We start from the raw sequence: 11,826 nt of genomic DNA, 5'->3' as shown, positions 1-11,826 counted from the left end.
AGGTGCTGGGACCAGTCAAGAACAATAGCAGCTGTTTGGGTTTTATTGAGCACGTAGCTCCTCATCTGCTGCTCATGCCACAAACGCAGCTTCCTTATTAATGCGGCACCGTTTTAAAGGGAAATTTTAAAAAAGCTTTTAAGATTTACTGCCAGGGAGAATGGTTGCAACACAGACACAAACTACCAACACAGCAGGAACCAGAAAATTGAAAAAGCGAATGTTGTGTTACGGATGTTCTCTTACAGGTACCATCTGCGCAGGTTGTTGCTGGAGTGGTGGTGGTGGCGGCTTCAGAAGAGAAGAGAAGAGACAAACCTGAGTAAACAGAGAAAGCCAACAACAGCAACATTTAAAAACATCATTCAGTGGAGAAAATGTGTCAGACACAAATCAAAATCATAAGATGGAATTAAACTTGCAACTGCAGCAATGACAAAACATGACTTTGAACAGTTGTGTTTGTGTGTCACGGGGTCCCAAACGACACAGAACATTTTAGAAGCTGTTCCCTCTCTGTTGGTCCAGATCAAAGTCTTTCACCATCAATTAATTTAGTTGAGAGAGCCAATGTTCCCTCTCAGGTGATGTGGAGAGAAGAAGCTTCCCTGGAGATGTTCCAGGATGCAGATGACTGAAAATAAAATCAACACAACCAGAAACTAAAACACAAGTTATTGTTGAGTCGTTACCTTTGCTCTGAGAAATATGGTGGGTTGTTGGTGTTGCTGAGGTGGTTCCTGGAAATATTGATGCCGTAGTAGTGATGGTGGCTTCAGAACAGAGCGGAACACAACACAACACAACAGAAGTGAATGGAACACAACACAACAGAAGTGAATGGAACAGAACAAAACACAACACAACAGAAGTGAATGGAACAGAACACAACAGAAGTGAAGAACAGAACACAACACAATAGAACAGAACACAACAGAACAGAAGTGAATGGAAAAGAACACAACACAACAGAAGTGAATGGAACAGAACACAACACAATAGAACACAACACAACAGAAGTGAATGGAAAAGAACACAACACAACAGAAGTGAATGGAACAGAACACAACACAATAGAACACAACACAACAGAAGTGAATGGAAAAGAACACAACACAACAGAAGTGAATGGAACAGAACACAACACAATAGAACACAACACAACAGAAGTGAATGGAAAAGAACACAACACAACAGAAGCGAATGGAACACAACACAACACAACAGAAGTGAATGGAACAGAACACAACAGAATAGACCAGAACAGATCAGAACACAACACAACACAACAAACATGAGAACAGAGACATGAGCAAACAGAGCAACAACAGCAGCAACACAATCTTCCTCACTGAAATGATCGTTGTGGTTCAGGTGAAGATGAAACTATGTGATGGGAATACTCACTGGGGACCACAGTCAGATCAATTACAGCATCTGGACCTGTTTGTAATCCTGAGCTGTTAAACTGGCGACAGGTATAAAGACCTGAATCTTCACCTCTGAGGTTCTTGATGATCAGAGAACAGTTCTCAGATAGACTCAGTCTGCCTGGTTTATGAGAGTTAATCTGTCCAAGAGTAATCAGCTCGATTACTGTTGATGGTGGATAAGTGAACAGCCATGTAGTATTGATACAATTCTTCTGATCCTTTATCAGGTTTTCACAGCTCAAAGTTACTTCTTGATGTGCAGTCAGATATTTTCTGTTGGCATCTGTGAAAAAAAGAACAACAATCTGTTCACAGGTAGAAAATGTCTCTGTTTCTGTTCATTTATTGTTAGACAATTAAAATGCTGCTATTTATCCGGAAGATTTCAATCTGTTTTCATTAGAACTCATTCTCACCTGAATATTGAAGCATGAATGTTAGAAATATAAAAGCATGAATCCATTTGAAGGCGACCATCATGTTATCGTTTCCTTTTCTTCTGGAACTTCTCTTCATTTGACTTCCTTTAGTGCTGAAACTGCAGCAGCTTTCTGTGGTTTCCAGTGTCGCCTCCCTTTTGAACTGATGTTGAGAATTGTGAAGCTAATTTTCCGAAACAACTAGCAGAAGTTCGATTCATCTAATTTGTGTCCATCTGTGGTCAGCTTTTCAGGACATAATTTCACACTTTTTTTTTATACAAACTTTCTTTATTGATGTTTTTCACAGATAGGGAATCAAAAACATTGGTATAGCAGTATAACAAATTTCCAATAGTAAAAAAAAAAATATATATATATATATATATTATATATATATATATAATATTATATGTATACACACATACACAGACGCACATATACATACCCATATATAGAAAAATAAATAACAAAATGATAAAGGTGAAAATGAAGGAAAACCACATACGAGACTGTTCAAAAGTAAATGGTTAAATAAATTAAATAAAATTAATGGGGAGGGGGTGGGGGGGGGGGGGTTGGGGCTCAGTCAGGTTCTGCTACAATGGTCAGAGAGTCGATGTGCGTGATGAAGGGCTGCCATATCTTATAAAAACTGCTCAGGGACCCTTTGAGGGAGAACCTCATTTTCTCCAGTGTAAGACATTGCAGCACATTCTGAATCCATTTATTATGGGTTGGGGGGGAAACGTGGGACCATTTTAAAAGAATAAGTCTTCGGGCAAGCAATGTAGTGAATGCAATGATCTTATTTGTGGACTTAGGCACAGTGTGTGGCGAGTATAATCCAAAGAGGGCAGCAAGGGGTTCGAACAGGATGGTTTGACCTGTTATTTTACTAATTGTTTCAAATATTGCTGTCCAGAATTCAGATAATTTAGGGCACGACAAAAACATATGAACGAGATCGGCAGGGGCTTGCCCACATCTGTTGCATGAATCTGTTCTGTCAGGATAGATTTTGGCCAGCTTGGCATTAGTGAGATAGGCTCTATGCAAAATTTTACATTGTAGAAGGCTATGCCTCGCACAAATAGAGGACGAGTGGATATTTTTTAATATCTTTTCCCATTGCTCATCATGCAAGGGAGCTCCAAGGTCCTGGCCCCAAGCGACTCTTAGCGAAGTCAGTTGATGGGGAGACAGAGTATAAATTTGCTTGTATGTGATCCCTATGAGTCCTTTCTTCCTGGTGTTAAGGGTTAAGAATTGGTCAATAAGAGAGTTCGGGGGTCCGTTGGGAAACTGGGGAAAACAAGATTTCACAAAATGTCTTATTTGAAAAAAACGAAAGAGGTGAGAGTTTGGTAACTTTGCTGCCAAATCGGTAAATGAAGCAAAAACACCATTAATAAAAAGGTCATTAAGCGTTGCTAAGCCCCTCTCAGACCAGGTACGAAAGGCAAGATCAGAGCATGAAGGAACGAAAAGGTGGTTACGAAATATAGGGGATAAACTTGATTGGGTGTGGAGGCCAAAAGTTTTTCTAAACTGGTTCCAAATCATCAGTGTGTTGGTTACAATTGGATTGGGGCTGACCTGTTTAACTAACAGTGGTAGTTGGGAGCATACTACAGACCAGAGGCAAAAACATGAGGAGGAAATTTCAAGCAGGGCCCATTGTGGGCATTCAGATACAGCTTTACCAGTGTTCCAGTGAAGAAGATTATTGATGTTACAAACCCAGTAATAATAACGGAAGTCTGGGAGCACTAAACCTCCCAGGGGTTTAGGAAGGCGGAGAGCTGAGCGACCAATTCGTGCCCGTTTATTGCACCAGAGAAAGGAACTAATCAGCTGGTCAAGTTTTGAAAAGAATGATTTCCTGATAAAGACTGGTATATGTTGAAAAAGATAGAGGAACTGAGGGAGTATTGACATTTTTATTAGGTTGGCACGGCCGATCAAAGAGAGGGGGAGAGAGGACCATCTGGCAAGGTCTGATTTGCAACGTTCGATTAATGGGATATAATTTTTGGCAAATAGTTCAGAAAATGATCTTGTCACTAAAATTCCCAAGTATTTAAAACCGTCTGAGGCCTTCCTAAAGGGTAGGAGACCTTGTGGTAAAAGGTCGGCAGCTGAATTAATTGGTATGTAGTCACTTTTTCCAAAATTGAGTTTGTAACCAGAGTATTTGCCAAATTTTTCAAAAATATCTAAAGTTACAGGGAGACTGGAGGTAGGGTTGGACATGTACAGTAAAAGATCATCAGCATAAAAAGAGATTTTGTGAAGCTGTCCATGACGAGTGATACCCTCAAACCCGTTCTCGCTACGCAACCATATGGCCAGAGGTTCGACTGCCAGGGCGAACAAAAGCGGGGAAAGGGGGCAACCCTGTCGAGTGCCCCTGTGCAGGGAGAATTGGCGTGATCTAACCCCATTAGTGCTGACAGAGGCAAGGGGAGAAGTGTAAAGTAGTTTAATCCAATCAACAAAGTCAGGGCTGAGGCCAAATTTGTTAAGGGTAAAAAAGAGGTATTTCCACTCTACGCGGTCGAACGCTTTTTCAGCGTCTAAGGACAAAACTAGTTCAGGAGAGTCAGTAGGGGGAGAGTAGAGAACATTAAGTAATCTGCGTGTGTTTGAGGATGAATGCCTCCCTAAAATAAAGCCAGTCTGGTCAGGATTGATTGGGCCGAAATTACTCTCTGGAGACGGCTGGCTAAGACTTTCGCCAGTATCTTAAAATCTACATTTAAAAGGGAAATTGGTCTATAACTGCTACATAGAAGTGGATCTTTGTCCTTTTTCAATAGGAGTGTGATTGAAGCCTCTGACATTGTGGGAGGTAGGAGTCCTTTTGCCCGAGCATCATTGAAAACCCTAACTAGAGTTGGGGCAATAGCTTCGGAGTAGGTTTTGTAGAACTCCGTAGTGAAACCATCAGGTCCTGGTGACTTATTACTCTGTAGAGAACTTATTGCATCTTTGACCTCAGAGATCGTGATTGGAGCACCTAACTTGGTCGCAGTCGTTGGGTCAAGTTGAGGGTATGCGAGCATGTCGAGAGGGTTTGGGTCATCCCAATCGCATAGAGAGGTTTCGGAAGAGTACAGAGAGGTTTTGAGAGAAAGAGGAAATATCAACATAGTTGCTGATGAAAACATTTAAGGTTTCGACAGATTTAAGTTCCTTTCCCCCCCCCCCAGTTTATTAGATGTATTGAGTTTTGTGATGAATGTGGACAGCAGCGGAGCTGTGAGGAGCTACTGAGAACTGTATCATTCCCTCATTCTCAGTATGGGCTCATCTTCATCTCCTGACCTGAACCGTCACGATGAAGCGCAGCTTCTCCTTTTAATCAGTAACAACTTTCTAAGTGACTCAACTGTAGAATCACCACAGGTGCTCCAGCATCAGACGGGATGTTTGAATATGTAGAGCTAAAACTAGAGGCCTTCAGCCACCCAGAGGAAGGAGATTCTGCAGATAAGAGATTAAAGTGGCCCGGAAAGACCCGACCTACGTATCTGGAGTTCAGTGGAAGGTCAACTATTGTGAGGAGATCCAGCAACACGTTTAACGGAGGAGCACAGGACAATAAAACTTGGTCATCAGGGACCCAAGAAGACAGACAAAGGCCACGTCAGTGATCTACAGTTTATTTACAAAATATTTACACAGTGCACGTGCCATCAATGGTGACGCCAGTGAACAAAGTGCCAAGCCAAACCCAAGGAAGTGCTCCTCGGAACGGTGGCGACCTAAAACAAAAGGAACACAGTCAATCGCAGGAACGCTAATAATCAAAGCTCAGTTTTCCACGAGTACTGGCTGGTGCCGGCTGCTTAAGAGGCCTGCCAAAAGACCAGATTAGCTGCAGGTGTGGAGGCAGCCAGCACAACAGATGAGTCCCCCACGACCCCTAGTGGACAAACTGAGCACAAAAACAGATCAGACACAGGATCATAACAGTTATCACAGTCATGAGGAAGAGTTCAGCCAGTCCCATAAACAGCACGATGGAGTCCAGGGCAGAAGCTGAAGGAACTGCTCAGTAAAAGAGACCTCAGTGAAGAAGAAAATCACAAAAACAAGGAGCTTGATGTGTTTTTAGCAACTGCAGCCAGGATGAGATCAGCAAAACCGCAGAGACACATTTAAAAAGGAAACACTAAACAACCTTTAAGTTCTGCTGAGTATCAGATGAGATGGTTCCTGCAGAGGGTGTTGAAGTCACTTTCAATAACTTAGTTATTAACATGAGGCACGAGAAGATTCTCACCTGGATCACCAGCTGATGAAGAACAGGAGTGAAACTGACGCACAGTTCTGGAGCAGGAACCTTCTGTGGCGAACTGCAGACACGAATCTAGACCCCAAAAGCAGATACACACTACTGGCTTGAGTTGGAGCAAGGTTACATTTACGGTACAGTCAAAGATTTTGGAAAAAAATACCAAGAGGCGCAGGCGGCAGAAGAAACAGGATGGAAGAGGAGCAGGCTGGGCGGCATGAACAGACAATGAGGACGATTAGATTAGCTCAGGAACCATGAAACAAACGAGAATCAAACTTCTGGGAGCCAGGCTAGACAGTTGTGAGACAGTTGTGGCTCCAGTTTGAATGAAGGTCTGTGTGCAGCATTTTCCCTTTAATCTACACACATTTAAGGGAAGCTGTGATCTGTTTAGCTAACTGTTAAACAAGTACTAATGAAGTAATCACAACAACAAAAAATACAGCTATAATAGTAACTAAAATCACAAATAGCTAAATTAGAGTTGTTTGATGCAGTACATGGATTAAAGACTGTCAACATCCAGAGAAATGCTGTTTCAATATTTACATCCAGAGTGACTGAATTTATCTGAGTCAGGAGTTCATGGCTTACCATAAAGAGTGATGTCCAGAAAGCAGGCAGGAGTACGGAGGACAAAGGTTAGTGTGAAACAGAAGCATTTAAGAGGAGACAGTGGCAGGAAATGTGCCATCTTTACCTTATTAGCGTAACCCTGGTAAGATGTGGCGATGAGCTTGATGATCTCCATGTAAGCCGCTTTATTGTGTTTGCTGCTGAGGAGTTTGCCCTCGTTGAAAAGACAGTCCACGGTGAGCAGGAGGTCTGGGAGGCGGTTGCACACCTGCCTCTTGCTGTCAGCTTCAACAGAATTAGGGTCCAGAGTGTGATTCTTAGAGCAGCCTGCAGCCTCTGGTGTTCTCCTTCCCTTTTTAGGCCGGAGGCATGACCCCCCCAGTTCCGAGCTGAGTTCCCCCTCCCAGTTAGAGCTGAGTTTTGTCCACTTCCAAAACCTCCTTACTCCAGATTCTGGGTCCCTGTCCTGAACAGATCTGTTCCACCATCCCAGTCAGCTTTAGTTCTGTTTGCTCGGCTCCAGTCTGTTCCGAGTCTTGGGGATTGTTGGCAAATGATTAATGTTATCGTTACGTTATAATGACTGAAGAAGAAGACCGAAGACACGATGAATCAAATCAAGAAGTTCTTTATTATGTGAATACCGGTACTTCCTCACAACCAGGAAATGACGTGTAAATTTGTAAAATGTAACAATTCCTAATTCTAGAATCCAACACCACATCCGACACCACCGGCCGTCTGACCTTTACCCAGCCATGGAATTGACAATGACAATGACAAGAATCACCAACACAATACCAATAGCGATGCCTGCCATCAGTTCCTTATGGTTCACCAGATATAAATAAAGAAAATTAGTATGGTGAAGCCTTCAGAGGGACGTTCAGGTATGAGAATCCAGGTATAAATAATACTCACAGTACAACAGTCTCATCCTCCAGGATGGCTGAAATGACAAAAATGAGCGTTATTAATGGACTGAAACAATTTCCTGCACAACCTTCATGAACATTTTGTTTTTACTTCAGGAATAGGAATGTTGAGACTTCTTCCACGTGGCCTTTTCCTTTTTCTGGAGCATTTTGTTGCATTTCTTTTAGAATATCATTATCTGCAGGTTCTAGGCTAAATGATTCTTCCTCATCATTATCAAGAAGTGTGTTGTTATTTTCTGCAGCCTTTGCGGCTTTGTCAGCAAAGGCATTGCCTTGTGAGACTGCGTCTGTGTTGTTAGTGTGTGCAGTGCATTTACATACAGCTATTTTACGTGGCTGCTGTACTGCTGCCAATAACTTTTTTAGCAGTTCTGCATGCATGACCGGTTTGCCGGTCGACGTTTTCATCCCTCTCAAACAGTGTGGAAAATGCATATTGACTATCTGTGTAGATGGTAACATCCTGTCCTTTGCTTAATTCACAAGCACGTGTGAGTGCGACGAGTTCTGCAGCTTGAGCAGAATAGGAGGAGGGAAGTGATTTCGCCTCCACCACCTCGGTTGCTGTGACTACTGCATATGCGGTTCTAGTGCGTCCAGTCATCCTTTCTTGATGATCCATCCACAAAGAGTATCTGTCCTGTAGTCAACGCGACATCACTGAGATCTGGTCGCGGCAGGACCTTGGTGGAGACCTCATCCAGGCAGTTGTGCTGGTGTCCCTCTTCTGCGGTGGGTAGCAGCGTTGCTGGGTTTAAGGTTGTGCAGCGACGAATCGTCAGATTCGGCTGAGACAGCAACACTGCCATGCAGGAAAGATGACGTGCGGGCGACGGGAACGCTATCTTGCTTTGTAGCAGCAGTATTGACACTGCATGTGGCACTAGCAAAGTTAGCTCATGGTATAGCACCACTCATGCGGAGGCTTTTACTGCCTCAGACGCTGCCACCACTGCTTTAACGCATGGTGGGAGTGCACAAGCTACGGGATCTAGCTTGTGGGAGTAGTAGGCCACTGGCTGCCTCTTATCTCCGTGCTTCTGCAATAAAACTAAAGTCATAAAATCACCCTTGCAGTCAACAACCTGCTCAAAAGGCTTCTGATAGTCTGGCAGCTTTAACACTCCAGCCCTTACAAGGGCCTGTTTTATGTACAGAAATGCTTCTTCAGCTTCAGGGGTCCATGTTAACACATCAGTCATTGCTAAGGGATTATCATACATCAATGCTTGTAAAGGGGCAGTTATTTTCGCATAATCTAAGATCCATGATCTGCAAAAATTCACTAGTCCTAAGAATGACATCATCTGCTTCTTTGTTTTTGGTTTCGGAGCATCAAGCACTGCTGTTTTCCTCGACTCGAGAATAGCTCTTCCATTGTGTGTCAAAACATGGCCCAGATAAACCACTTCCTGCTTCACCAGTTGCAGTTTGCTTTTGCTTAATTTATGGCCTTGTGAGGCTAACCAGTGTAGCAATGCTAGCGTGCCTGACCAACAATCTGCCTCTGTTTTTGACGCCATGAGGATGTCATCCACGTAGACGAGGATTTGACTTCCACACGGAGGTTTAAACTTAGCTAATGATGACATCATTACCTGAGAGAAGATTGTGGGACTCTCACAGTAGCCCTGAGGTAACCTTGTCCAGGTGTACCTCCGTCCTTGAAATGTAAATGCAAACCAAAACTGGCTGTCTGGATGTACTGGTACAGAGAAAAATGCCTTGGATACATCGATCACCGTGTACCACTGATGTTCAGGGTTTAAGTCATTCAGCAGGGTGTATGGATCTGCGACTAAGGGAGACCTAGGGACCACTGCAGCGTTTACAGCTTGCAGGTCCTGCACCATCCGCCAGCCGGTAGATGGTGGTGACTTCCTTACTGGAAATAGGGGTGTATTTACAGGGGATTCAGGACACTCTCTGATGACTCCTGCTTTAAGTAGTGAGTTAAATATCGGAACAATACACTCCTGTGCATCAGTCTTAAGGGGATATTGCCTCTGAAATGGTCTATAATCTGATTTAGGGATTATTTTTACAGGTTCTGCTCCTTTTATAAGACCTACATCCGCAGGTCCTTCCGACCATAATTCAGGGGGAAGCTCTTTCAGCTTCTCCTCTTCCTCCTGCGTGAGGAAGATGTTTTCTTCTCATGAACTGTGGTCTGTGAGGTGCGTTGCTGGATGTGTCAGCAACCATGTTTTAAGGGGAATACGCCACACCTGGAACTGATCATTAAAATCAACCTCACCCTTAGGCCTATAGGGCAGGCTGCTCCAGTGTTTTACGTCACATCCCAAGTCTTGCCATCTTTTCTTAAGCGGTTTAGCAATAGAAACATGTGGTACAGAGCCTGACACTTTGAATAGCGCTGCTGCTTCGACGGAAAAACTTCCTGCCGTGCAGACAGCTGTGTGACCACACACATATAGATGCATAATTACAATCATTTGTGGATCTTTAAGTTTAGCAAACTGCTCTGCATAGCTCGGTGTGCCGTGTGAGTCTGATTTACAGAATCCACCAGTGCGCTCCACGTGCATGGTTACATGCAGGTCAGCTTGATTGTGGTACGAATCATCAACTGGAGCTGAGAGATAAGATGTCTTCCTAATAGATTTACGGGACGTGGTGGAGATCACAAAAGGAGCTTTAAGTGTGATTCCACTTACAGGGTCACAAACATCTACAGGAACTGACATTCTTTCTTTGGTTACGAGACCATTTGCTGATCTCACAAAAATCTGTGTAGAGGTTGGCTTCAGGGCTATTGGATCTCTAATTACTGATTTACCTGCAGAATGTTAAAGAACTGCCTAACACGGTCAGTTGTATTTCTGGTTTGCCTTCAGCAAACAGGAAGATGGTTTCTAAGTCATCTTTTTCCAATTGGTCAAATTTTGTGCCCTGATTTGTTTTAATTTTTGTGACACCTTTTCCGGTTCTAGAACCTTGCTGCTGTCCTCTATTGTATCTCTGGTCACGTTGTTTCTTTCTGCAGTCACGTTCCCAGTGTCCATAATTTTTACAATAATGACACTGATCATTTTCACGGGAATTGCCTCCTCCTCCCCTTCCGCCTCGGCCTCGTCCACGCCCTCGGCCTCGGCTTGGGAAAGGGTTGGCATTGAAAAACATGCCTGGGAATTGATTCTTACTCTTTTGGCATTGTCTTTCAGCATGCATAGCATGTTGTTCATAGCGGTTTAGGGAACAGGTTCAAATCAACTAATTGTCTCTCTACCCAGGTTTTTATCTCTGGTTTCGATCCCCCATGTATAGCTTGCTTTAACTGCTGTTGGTAGGGACCTTCTGGTTCTTTTAATTTTATAATATTGCCTGGCCTGTCTAAGTTACCGTCCCAATCGAACTTAGTCACCCACAGTTGAACATATGAGCATGAACCTGGATATTTATCTTCCATGTGTTTACATGATGCTGGGATTTTGAATCCAGCACCTTTTATGGAATGTTGGTTGCCCATGTTTGCACTTTATTTGATCAGTTTTTATGTATTTGGGTGGAGATTCCTGGTCTCTGACTGAACAACCCTCAATCCCTACTGGATATCTAGTTCAGTCCCTCCGCCATGGCCTTATAACCCCTCTTTTTTAATCAGGAGAGTATCCACCAAGCTTCTACCTCCGAGGAGGCGGGTGTATCTTGCCTCTGCTTCTGTCCCGATGACCAGGCAGGTAATGCCGCGGTATATTCCGTGTAGCGCTTTTCGTGTCTTGTACTCACTCCGTTGCTTCTATGGTTTCTCTCTGAGTTGTTTTGGTGCCTTCTTCCCGTCACTGGAGATGGTCGCCCTGGGAGGACGAAGACCGGCCTTCTGTCAACTCGTGATGAAAGGTCTTTCACTTCGGACGTCTTTTTGACTCTGGCTGCGCGCAGACTTCGGCGTTCGGTCGTCCCACGGCGCTCCTCTCCAGGTCTTGGGATCCGGCTCAAAGGACCAAATTTTGTGAGGGTGAGGGAAGTTTTGATCACCCGCGCTGTTCGTTCACTAGACTCAGAGTAGCCACGCAAACAACTGGAGTCCTTGCAAGGGAGAGCTGAGCAGCAGTTCAAGCTTCCTCTCTCAACTCTGCTCGTCTTCTGCTCGTTCACCTCTTTTATTGGTGCAAACAGAATGGGTGTCTAAA

The 11,826-nt window shown here is 43.7% G+C and overlaps 1 protein-coding gene and 3 long non-coding RNA genes across 15 annotated transcripts in view; 1 reads left to right on the top strand and 3 right to left on the bottom strand.

The window, feature by feature from the left end:
- The window catches only part of LOC130520042 (uncharacterized), a 34,976-nt gene that overhangs the window by 18,415 nt on the left and 4,735 nt on the right, over positions 1 to 11,826 (bottom strand). The window lies entirely within an intron of this gene.
- LOC130520060 (uncharacterized) lies at positions 260 to 1,814 on the top strand. Its single transcript, XR_008948627.1, has 2 exons — positions 260 to 769; positions 1,253 to 1,814. It is a non-coding gene; the product is annotated as an uncharacterized LOC130520060 (long non-coding RNA).
- LOC130520056 (uncharacterized) lies at positions 662 to 1,986 on the bottom strand. The gene is made up of 3 exons (XR_008948623.1): positions 1,850 to 1,986; positions 1,260 to 1,716; positions 662 to 773 (listed from the first exon to the last, which is right to left on the bottom strand). It is a non-coding gene; the product is annotated as an uncharacterized LOC130520056 (long non-coding RNA).
- Positions 5,505 to 6,690, bottom strand: LOC130520051 (uncharacterized). Its single transcript, XR_008948618.1, has 2 exons — positions 6,319 to 6,690; positions 5,505 to 6,230 (listed from the first exon to the last, which is right to left on the bottom strand). It is a non-coding gene; the product is annotated as an uncharacterized LOC130520051 (long non-coding RNA).

The sequence above is a fragment of the Takifugu flavidus genome, unplaced genomic scaffold (assembly GCF_003711565.1).
Source record: "Takifugu flavidus isolate HTHZ2018 unplaced genomic scaffold, ASM371156v2 ctg272, whole genome shotgun sequence".
NCBI classification, from domain to species: Eukaryota; Metazoa; Chordata; class Actinopteri; order Tetraodontiformes; family Tetraodontidae; genus Takifugu; species Takifugu flavidus.
The sequence above is the reverse complement of the archived record's forward strand: the minus strand, read 5'-3'. Positions and strand labels throughout refer to the sequence as shown.